Raw genomic sequence first — 12260 nt, forward strand, 5'->3', positions numbered from 1 at the left:
TTATTGGCTGAAGAGGCGTTTTGTGATATTGTGGGAAAGAGCCTAATATATGAACTCTTTGCTGGGTTTCTTAGCGTAATTTTTTTGTGATATTGTGGGAAAGAGCCTAATGTATGAACTCTTTGCTGGGTTTCTTAGCGTAATTTTTTTTGTGATATTGTGGGAAAGAGCCTAATGTATGAACTCTAAGCTGGGTTTCTTAGCATAAATTTGTTTTGTAATATTGTTGGAAAGAGCCTAATGTATGAACTCTATGCTGGGTTTCTTAGCATAAAAATGTTTTGTAATATTGTTGGAAAGAGCCTAATGTATGAACTCTATGCTGGGTTTCTTAGCATAAAAATGTTTTGTGATATTGTTGGAAAGAGCCTAATGTAAGAACTCTATGCTGGGTTTCTTAGCGTAAATTTTTTTGTGATATTGTTGGAAAGAATCTAATGCATGAACTCGATGCTAGGTTTTTTAGCATAAAAGTGTTTTGTAATATTGTTGGAAAGAGCCTAATGTATGAACTCTATGCTGGGTTTCTTAGCATAAAAGTGTTTTGTAATATTGTTGGAAAGAATCTAATGCATGAACTCTAAGCTGGGTTTTTTAGCATAAAAGTGTTTTGTAATATTGTTGGAAAGAGCCTAATGTATGAGCTCTATGCTGGGTTTCTTAGCGTAAAAGTGTTTTGTAATATTGTTGGAAAGAGCCTAATGTATGAGCTCTATGCTGGGTTTCTTAGCATAAATTTTTTTGTGATATTGTTGGAAAGAGCCTCTCTATGCTGGGTTTCTTAGCGTAAATTTTTTTGTGATAAAAGAATCTAATGCATGAACTCGATGCTAGGTTTTTAGCATAAAAGTGTTTTGTATATGTTGGAAAGAGCCTAATGTATGAACTCTATGCTGGGTTTCTTAGCATAAAAGTGCTAATGGGCTGGGTTTTAGCTTAGTTGGAAAGAGCGTAAGCTCTATTTTTCTTAGCGTGTGTTTTCTAATATTGTTGGAAAGAGCCTAATGTATGAGCTTGTTGCGAATATTGAGCGTAATGTATGAACTCTATGCTGGGTTTCTTAGCATAAAAATGTTTTGTGATTGTGTTTAAAACTTTTCCTTCTCTGTTCTTCGCTTGATCAGTTTATTACGTTATCACTGTTATAATAATAATAAAAGCCAAGCGTCTGCTGGTTTTGCTTGATTTATCCGAGTTTCATGACTTACAAGAGCCCTAGCGCAGATAGCTCTCGAGTAGCTTTGCGCGAAATTCAAAACAAACATACAAGAGCCCAGTTCTACCTTTACTTCTATATTAATTCTTTTTTTCATTGCCCGTTTCCACTTTAATTTAATTCAATCGCTAACATAGGCGTAAAGAGCTCCTAAACTTCGGAACCTTTTTTCTGCTGTGTAAAAGCCTGTCAAGGAAGGAGTTTCATTACTAAGGATTTATTTAGCACCGAGTAAAATTAATTTGTCGTTTGTTATGAACAGAAGTTATTGAACGAAAATCTAGTGTTTACGAGAAATATTGTTTTAAGAAAACTATTGTATTAATATAAATGATGCGGTAAGAAACAACTGTGATCAATGAATGCTGGGACAATGATTGAATCTATATATGTAAAAACGGCTCGTTTGGGTTGAGAAAATATTTTTCGCTCCTCTGCGTAAAGTATTTTCTCAACCCAAACGAACCGTTTTTACACATATATTTCTCTACAAGTGGGTTTTCTCGACATCACTGAATGATTTGAATCTGAGAAGAGGCACTCTTTAGGTAAAGGGGATATTGCTCATGATGGGCTTTGGTTTCCCGAAACTAGAAGGACCTTTAGTTTTCCTATGTCTGTTTACGGGAAGCAAAGTTTCAAATGTATATTGAAGAATTCATATTTGGTAGGCTTTGATTTACCGCCATTTTTGACGGACTTTTTGTACTATTGTAATATAAGCTTTGTTTCTTATTAAGCGCAAAACTACCAGTGGACTAGATATGGTGGCATCGAACTATCATTCTTATCGTTAAGCCGTACAGAAGCATGCAACATAAATATTGTATATATTATCCATCATCAAAGTTTGTGTATTTTTTTCAGAATTTTCATCATCCTTAATTTTGCCTTTTCTCACACATAAACATCAAATTTGGTTATGGATAATACACACAATACTTAGTTTTTTTCATTAAAATTCCTAAAGGTTTAATTAAGCCTAAACTATGCGTAATTAATGTATAAATGAGGCAACAGTGGAATAAATACGAAATACAGAATAAGATGTAATTTATGTTCTTTGTAGTCCAAGTAAAACTACGTATTGTGTATAGATCAGTGAACGTATATTATTTAAGAGCTACTTGAAAATTCCTCCAAGAGAAGAATTTTTTTTTTTTAAGTATCTTATTTTTGCAGTTTTGTGTCGGTTGAAGTACGTCATGAAATGGGATACTACACAGCACGCGACAATGGTGACATCATTGTGTTTTCAACTGCTAATATAGCTGGACACAGAGTTTATTGTCATTGTTAACTTTCACGTTTACCAATTTCGCTGTTATGATTGTTTTTTATTTATTTTCAAATTAAAAAAAATGAAATGTAAGTTTGTTTTTTACAAACACATTACTTTCTATTTGGTTGTTGTAGACACCAGCCAAATTATACACATATTTTTGTTTGTATATTTATCACCTTCGTTATTTAAAGTATATAGATTTATTAAATATTTGATAATAAGAGTCAACGTCGCTCTACATCCCTCATAATTGTTCTCTGAAAAAAAAATCATTAAGCGTTATGTCTATATAACTTTACCTAGGGACCTGTGGCTCTCTAATTAGCTGAAACGTTTTAATAAATATCATAAATCGTCGTAATTAGAACTTAAATTTCAAGTCTAAGTTAGTATTCTCATTGATTCGTTGTGGTTTTTTTCGTAACATATAATTGGTAAGATCTGATATTACAAGGAAATGGCGAAATTCATTCCTAGGAAAAATAATTGTTGTTGGTATTTTGTTACCTTATAATTATTATATCTTAACAGTGACACCTTTCTTGATCTATTTCCATAACTATAAGTTGTTTTCTATAAACTAGACTATTAAGCAGACTAGTAGAAAAATAAATCCGAAAGTAACTGAATTATTTTATCGTTTTAATCTGCCACAAGAGCTCGTGTTATGTGGTCACTTTGAAAATATATGATCGCTAAAGTTGGGTTAATTTGTTTCCCGGATACACTTGAAGTATAAAGGTGTTAATTTGATAATTCCTTTTGTATCAAGTTTAGTATCTGAGCTTATATTTTTTTGTTGTAATATTAGTATATGCAAAACAAAACAAGATTAAAGTAGATATGAAGTACTTAGTGCTTATTATTAATAGAACACAGTCTATATACAATAGTTTTATGTATAGTTATTGTATACAGATATCGAAGATAGCTTTCTGTAAAATTGTTTACAAAATTTAGATTTTCATCCCTTTCTTTTAATTATCTGAAATCTCATGCACTGTTAAACCTGTAAATACACTTAGTGTATTTTTTGTTCAGCGATATAAGAAAATAAGCTACAAATAATTTTGGGATTATGGAATATTTTTTAACGTAACTAGATACAAACGGTAAGAAATCACATTACGAGGCATTGTTACATTAATATATTGCCACCGAAATAATGTTACACACAATATACATGATACGTTGACCCGCTATGAGTGCGTATGTGACTCGTTAGGTCGTCATGTTCTATGGCAAATAACCTTCTAAATTAATATATAGTAATCGAAATAATTTTACACATCAACATACAAACTAACTCGAATTCTATAAGTGTGGATATGACTCGTGAGGTCGTCATGTTCTGTGGCAAATAAACCTTTTAATATTTGACAAACGAATGTTATTAACCATAACGTTTGTATTTATGACTGACACGTACAGAACATGTTTGCATACTGTGCACTGGCAATTACGGAAAATTCTGAAATATACTGAGAAATAAAGGAAAATGTAAACACAATGTTCACTGTAAATTATGTACATAATAAACATAATTTATGCTTTCACTTTACATACTTTACCTTTAAAAGTATGCTAAAAGCGAACATAAATCTCAAGATCATGTATTCGTATTGCTACTTTGACATGACGCACTACATTAATAATAAACACACTTCATGGTAGAATGTACTAGCTAGGTATTGGGAAGGAGTAACTATGTGAACAAAGTCCATTGTGTGATACTTTTCCCAGCAGTAAGCTTTGAAATTAGTTACATTACTACGCGATTTATGTTGGTGATGTTGGCGTTACACGTGATACTGTTTCACCAAGCATTATGAGCAGCAGAATGGTGCCTAATGTCATAAATCAATATGATTGAACCCATAAATAGTTTTGTTAATATCCTTTCTTTAATTATACAGTACATGATTGCCACCAGAGTGAGCCAGAAACACAAAATTCGAAGTGATTTCTATGTTTTTGACTGAGTCTGTATCTTTAGTTGTTTCTACAGTGTCAGTTATCAAACTGGCGCCCCCAAGTGGTACAACAGTATATCTGAGGACTTATACTGCTAGAAATAGGGGTTTCGATACCCGTGGTGGACCGATTACAGATATTTGTTTGTGTACAAACATTAAACAACAGTAAGCTCTTTCAGTAACGTCCTTTTTCATGAAATCATGAAAACTTTTCGAGACGTTTTTTTTCATTGATGTGCCATTATTAGTTGAAAACTTTCGTAAATTACATTATTACAATCATTATCAAAGTATAGGGCCTGGCATGGCCTAGCGCGTTAAGGCGTGCGCTTCCATAATCTGAGGGTCGCGGGTTCGCGCCCGAGTCGCGTCAAACATGCTCGCCCTCCCAGCAGTGGGGGCGTTATAATATGACGGTCAATCCCACTATTCGTTGGTAAAAGAGTAGCCCAAGAGTTGGCGGTGGGTGGTGATGACTAGCTGCCTTCCCTCTAGTCTTACACTAGCACAGATAGCCCTCGAGTAGCTTTGTGCGAAATTCAAAACAAACAAACAAACAATCAAAGTATAATAATAAGATTAAAATAAAAAGTAATAATTATTTGTAAAACTAAGCTATATATACATGTGTGTGTTTTCTTATAGCAAACTCACATCAGGATGTGTGCTGGGCCCACTGAGGGGAATCGAGCCCCTGATTTTAGCGTTGTAAATCCGTAGACTTACCGCTGTACTAGCGGGGGGCATGCATATATATATTTAGTGCATTGTCTACGTGGATGATTTTTCGCTTAATTATGCATTAAAGTTTAATTGCTTCAATTTTCCACCGATAGCTTTGATTAAACCAAATCTGTAAAATTATGTATGATTCAACAAACATAACATACATATTTGACTAATTGCAAGAAACTCTAATTAGTTATTATAATCTAAAGTCTTTTTAATAAAGTTTATTAATCTACTTCAAATCCCTAGTTAATAAACATAACAAATTAATATGTCTATACAAGAAAATTAATTAATTAAACTTTTTTATTTTGAATTTCGCGCAAAGCTCCACGAGGGCTATCTGCGCTAGCCGTTCCCTAATTTAGCAGTGTAAGGCTAGAGGGAAGGCAGCTAGTCATCACCACCCACCACCAACACTTGGGCTACTCTTTTTACCAACGAATAGTGGGATTGAACGTCAAATTATACTGCCCCTTCGGCTGAAAGGGCGATAATATTTTGTGTGATGGGGATTCGAACCTGCGACCCTCAGATTACGAGTCGAGCGCCTTATCCATCTGGACCATGGCGGGCTCAATTAAAATTCTTGGACAGGACTTTTCTGAGATATACTTAGTTCGAAGACCTGTTATATTTTAATAGCATTTAATAAAGTTATCGCTAGAGAATTTGAGTTTCAGAAAATACATGGGTGTGATAAATTTTTTCATTAGAAATCGGGTTTAGATACCAGTAAAAGACGGAGTACAGATAGCTCATTGTGTAGCTTTGTGTTTAATTACAAACAGATTTGTTTACCGGTCCGTTGGAGACTCGCCGGAAGTTTCTACGTAAGTAGCAAACAATATATTCAATACTGCACAAAAACTGAAAGGTTTTGCGTTAAAAATCAGAAGAAAAAAAAACTTATGTCATTGTAATCAGTAAATAAACAAGATGTACATATAATGTCTTTATATAGAGCACTGTACTTAAAAATACAGTGTATATTGAAGAGCGAAACGGTTAAGTTAATAATCTTTGGGGTTTCAGGATTAGCCGTTCATGATAAGCCCGGCATGGCCAAGCGTGTTAAGGCGTTCGACTCGTAATCCGAGGGTCACGGGTTCGAATCCCGGTCGCACCAAACATGCTCGCCCTTTCAGTCGTGGGGGCATTATAATGTGACTGTCAATTCCACTATTCGTTGGTAAAAGTGTAGCCTAAGAGTTGGGGATGGGTGGTGATGACTAGCTGCTGCCTTCCCTCTAGTCTTACACTGCAAAATTAGGGACGGCTAGCGCAGATTGCCTTCAAAAACAAACAAGAAACAAACAAACCGTTCATGATTTTGAATTGTTGACCAGAGGCAACCAACAACATCCGCCACGGTAAGAGTTTTATAATAAAGGACTTTTAAGCCGATTACCCGGATTGACTATCAAGTTGATAAATACGCTCACAGTTGAAACTGTGGATCAGCATTAGGTTTCGAACCTCGGATCACAAATCCACACTCATCACAACGGTTACTTAACTCCTGCTATCGTGAATTTTCTGCAGATATAGAAAGAGCTGTAACATTTCGTACGAATATCTGTGCTGTTCCGCACGTTTGTATCAAATCTATGTATTCGTCAACTGAGTTAATAACAATGTAATTATACCTGATATGTTTGTATTTGCAGGTATTCAGTATACCTGAAGCTGGAATTGACTTGGTAATAAAATGTTTTTTGAAAAAAACTTCAAATATTGAACATTAAATCGAAAGCGAGTGAATCTGGTGGCTTAAATAATCGCGTTGGACAAATCACATATATAACTCATTGAATAGCTTTGTGCTTAAAAACAATCAAGCGAACGTTTTATAGAGTAATCTATTGGATATTTTTACTTGAATTTTGAAAGTAAAAATGTGCAATTTTTAAAAACTGTTTTACTTATAAGGGTTTGAAGAAACTAAACTTTTAACACACGTATTACAAACTAATACGTGCATAACTAATACATAATGATTTGCAACAAATTCAAACTTTGAAATTGAATAGGTAAGTATAAAACCTTACAACTTATTTAACAATACTGTAATTAATATTCTAATTCACTTATTTTGTCGTTGTTCGTACGAATTGCTTGATAATATTCTTCATATACAAAGACGAGATGGAACCTCATAGGTGATCTTTCTTAATTTGGCCAATGATTTGTCTGTTTCTGTGGCCACGTAGCCTCATTAGCGCTGACCACACTACTTCTGAAGTTTGGTATCTCCATGCTGTTGAACACGTGGGTCCTAATCTAATGAAACTTTGAAACAGTGTAGTATACTTGAGAACTGTGATATCCTTGTTGAGCACGTGCCTAGTGACTTACAAGTGTTTCACAATTAAAGACTGATATTCATCCTAAAGTATGTTCTATTGTCACCAGAATATAAATGAATCTGTACATTGATAAGCATTCTTGACTTAGTGCAAATCTCGAACTACGAAGCCTGCAACATACCTTTATGTATGAACTTCCCTCCAACGTGAAAACTTCAAAAAGTAAGGATTAGCTAGCAATTGGCGTCTTAACTGACTGGGTAAAAAATTAGATGGGCAACTGAGGAATTAGTGTGTCCCACATTTTGTGTACTAGAATATATTCAAAATACAAATTCGAAACGTGTATAATTATGTGCGTACGCACATACATGAATATGTGCTGTTAAGACTCGTAAGGCTAAAATCGCATTTCGATAACAGTGGTGAGCAGAGCACAACTAGTCCATTATGTAGCTCAAGACTTAGAAACAAACTGTTTCTAATATTTCGAACGAATTTCTTTAGTCTATTTTTAAGACGTAAGTAAGGGAATGAATAAATATTTTAAACCTTGGGCCTCTTTGATACACATCACTGATCTTGTGGATTATAGTGTTTTATTTTACACAGACAGATTTCTTTGGTTTGTTTCTTTGTTTAATTTCACGCTAAGCTATTCTATGGTTAATTACGCTATCGCCCCCCAATTCTGATTACTTTGAAAAGCTTTGAGGGAAGACAGTTAGTCAACACCAACCATCGCCAACTCTTGGAGTACTCTTTACCAAGGAAGAGCAGGATTAAACGTTATATTATAATTTCCTCACAACTGAAAGAACGAACATGTTTGGTAGCTAGTTCCTATCTCGTAACCCGCATATAGCGAGTTGAGCGCCCTATCCACAAGCTGTACTAAGCCACTCAAAAAATTGACAAAATTAATTTTTAAATTTTTTAGTCATTTTTCAAGTTATTACGTTTTTCACTGTTGTTTTTTTTCTGCTCAGAAATTTAAATAAAAAATCTGTCTATACCTTCAAAACCTCCTCTTCTGTTCTTCGGTCTTCAAGATGGCCGTCTTTCAAGAAATGATTCAGCAAATATAATTTGAATTTTAAATATTTGTGTGTATTCTTTTGATTTTCAAGAAATCGTTTTCATTGTCCTAAGGAATTAAAGAAAACGAATTAATCTTTAATATTCTATTTTAAGATATCTAGTTAGAGAAATAAAGGAGAAGAAGACAATCAGAAGTTTCGTTATCAGTCTTTAAATTTGTAAGTAAATGAATTAACCAAGTAAGAAGAAAACGGAGAAATTTGGAATTTCCACTCGTTTCAAAATTCTTTGATACCCAATGCCATAGTTTGATACATTTCATTATTTATTTATTAGGGTTAAAATCAGATACTTTCCTATGGAATCTGATAAGTTTCATATTAATCGTTGGCCCTGCTTAAAATAATAGCGGGGGGGATCTGAACTTTAAGATGTGATTAAAATTTAAAAACAGAGACCGTAATAAGGCGGGAAACTGGGAAAACTGAGATATGTTTTATTGATTAACTTCATTTTATTATGACTAATCAGGACATATCAATCACCGTGATCTCTGTTTGGAATAAGTTACCATGGAGATGATCACAGGACTGTGTCTAACAGTAGTTGTTTTTATTTTTTATGATCACTAGTGTTATTGGTTTTCTCTGTTTCTTATCAGGAAATGAAACACTCGCAGTCCATTAAACAGTTTTTGTCTGTTTGTTATTCCGATTTATCCATCCTTGAAATAATAAACACTAGCACGGAAAATTAAAGCCCTCGTATAATAATATTTTAATACTACGCATAGGTGCTTTTAATAAAGGGGCGTGTGACTTCTGTACGCGTTGTTCTGGGTATGTCGAAGAGAATGTTGTTTATAAATTAATGATACATAGCCGAGTAGTTAATAAGAAGAAATAAACAGAAAAAGAATGTTTCTTTACGTTAAAATATTGATATTTCACAATGATGTTGAAGATTCTGCCAATTTCTCTTTGGCTCGTTGTATAGTAGAAAACAAATTAGCGTGTTAAAAATTCGTAAAAATGTGTTGTGTTTTTTTTTCATGGCTGGTAAAGGTTTTAATATAATAATATTGATATTTTACAATGATATAGGAAAATTTATCGGTTTTAATACAAACTGTTTTGTATTTAAAAAATCTCGCTTCAACAAGTCGTCGTAAACAAAAATTAAAAACTTGACAAGAACGATAAAACTTTAACCAATCAGCACATTTTATTTGCCGGTTGTCTACGCATTCTTTGATTGGTGGGTAAGAAGAGAGTTGGTTTATGGTTAATGTAAAATTTCATGTTGACTGAAAGTTATTATGGGGTATCAGAAGGCTCGGTCACATGAACATTATGATTGGATACTGGATTGCGCTTCATCAAACTATAGCAACACAGGGCCCTGAAAACTTTCAGCTGTTCTTGTTGGTTACTTTATGCCTTATGGCTTATTTTTAACAGGAAGCCCTTCCTAATTTAAATAAAAATAGCGACAATTTATTAGAGCAAATAAAAATGACATATAGTTTCATAGATTATTTATATTTATTGCTTTTCTCCGTTATCAGCGAACATTAAACTTTTCAAACTAAAAGTTCCAAACACTGTGTTCGAAAATACTATACATTATACATAAATAACGCATTAGGGGAATAAAGAATGTTTTTATTGAACAGTCGTTAATCCCTGTAAGATAACTTACATTCGTTAAAGTGGTTTACTGATTAAGGGACGGTCTCATTTATTTCCCGCCAACTTGGTTGATGTTGAACAAACTCAGACAACTATGGCGAGTATGAAACGGCGACGCCTCCAGGCTTTTCCGCTGTTATTTTGTATTTATGGCAAAGTTACTAGGGCTATCTGTAGCCGTTCTTAAATTTGAACTGTTAACCATTGGAAAGGCAGCTAATCGTCAGCACCCCACCGCTCACTGTTTAAGTTATTGGCTGTCACTCTTATAACAAATCCATAGCTTCAAGTGCGGGAAATATTTCGTCGTATCGCACGAATTCGAAGCCGGCTCGCGATCTCCGAAATAAATTTTACCATAGCACCAAACTGCGCTCTTTTGTCGTTATTAATAATATAAAAGTAGTAATAATAACATGAAATAAAATGTTATCGAGCTGTCTTGATGAGCAGATGTTATCCATATTTTGTTTTATTGATGAGATGTAAAAATAAAAAAGCTTATTATATGAAATTGTTAGAAGAAGATTGTTAGCTCTTTTATCAAGATTTCGAATCCTGGGGCAATGCATGGTGAAACTGTACTTGTAGCAGAGCAACAAAGATCCGTTACAAACATTCCTATAGCTGAAAGGAAAAAAACAAGAACAGTGGAACATGTTTAGAGTTCTTCATGAAAGAGAAAGACACTGAATAAAATATTATTTACGATGCATGAATAATCTATGAAAATTATAGCAATAAAAGCATCAGAATGGAAATGTAAACTGGTAAAACTAAGCCATTTCAAAACGTATAGAAAAGACAACTATAAACCGTGTTTGTCTTTCCTAATAGATTAATATTGGAATGTTGAGAATGAACATTCTAGTTAACTGAGTGGACGATATTTAAGCCCCATCTACGTAATTATGCCTAATAAACCAGAGATTGGAATTACGAAGGATAATTATTCACTTAGTTTTAGTTTATGCAGCTTTCGAATGAGAAAATAATTGGAGTTTCTTTGCTACAGCTCCTACTTAATCGTAAAACACTCTACAAAGGAAAACAATAACGAAGAAAAAACGTTGTTTGTAATGTGCAAATATTCAAGGTTAAACAAGGACAACTTGGATATATCTCTGGTAATGTTATTTGTGAGCTTCACGACTGTGCCCATAGAGGTGTACAACAACTTGATTTTCTAACTAGTAATAGACAGGTGTTGGTCGAACTTCACACCCACATTTTACCACACAGAGATGAGCAGTATAGTCATCAGTATTTAATATCCACTTGGACCAGTTAAAATTACGTCAGATACAACAAGGCTATTGCTGGAAATACTGTCCAACTGGAGAAATGTCTTTATCAGCTTTGGTAATTCTTTTAGAATTCGTTTGTGTCATTCACTTGTATTAAATGCATATGTTATTCTCGTAGCTTTTGTTATCCGTGATAAAGAGTTTAGTTCTTTAGTCTCTGTACTAGACACGTCTTTATCAAATATCTTAAATACTGCTTCATCCACCAAAATACATTCAACTTTATTCAAAAGCCAGTTTATCCTCAAGTATTGCTCTATCCCTCTTATCAGGCTGCAAAGAAAGCAAAGCAAGATTTGAACAATGTTAAATTACGTTTCGTAAAACATGGAGATTATGAGACACACTTTTAAAATTATAAACATGAAATCCTCATTACAGGAATAACACAAACTAAAGTAACAATGTTATCGAAACCAACATCTTTGTTTGGCTAATTCTCACTGCGTTTCAACTGTTTCAGTAGAAATGCCCGCAGAATAAACACCCAATCTAACGGTGTTATCGAGCCTGGATGCATTTGTCAGTTTTAGATAAGACAGAACTCAATAAATTGTATATAACAGTACAATGATCATACAGTAAACGGTAATTTTGTTTTAAGTAAAGTTTTTTGTTTGTTTGGAATTACGCAAACACTTACACAATGGGCCTATCTGTGTTCTGCCAACCATAAGTATCGAAACCTGGTTTCTATAGCGCTGAA

The 12260-nt window shown here is 33.8% G+C and overlaps 1 protein-coding gene across 6 annotated transcripts in view; it reads left to right on the forward strand.

Moving 5' to 3' along the window:
• Positions 1-12260, forward strand: part of LOC143239480 (homeobox protein cut-like) — a 383408-nt gene that overhangs the window by 216977 nt on the left and 154171 nt on the right. The window lies entirely within an intron of this gene.

This window comes from Tachypleus tridentatus, chromosome 13, assembly GCF_004210375.1.
Source record: "Tachypleus tridentatus isolate NWPU-2018 chromosome 13, ASM421037v1, whole genome shotgun sequence".
Lineage (NCBI taxonomy): Eukaryota > Metazoa > Arthropoda > Merostomata > Xiphosura > Limulidae > Tachypleus > Tachypleus tridentatus.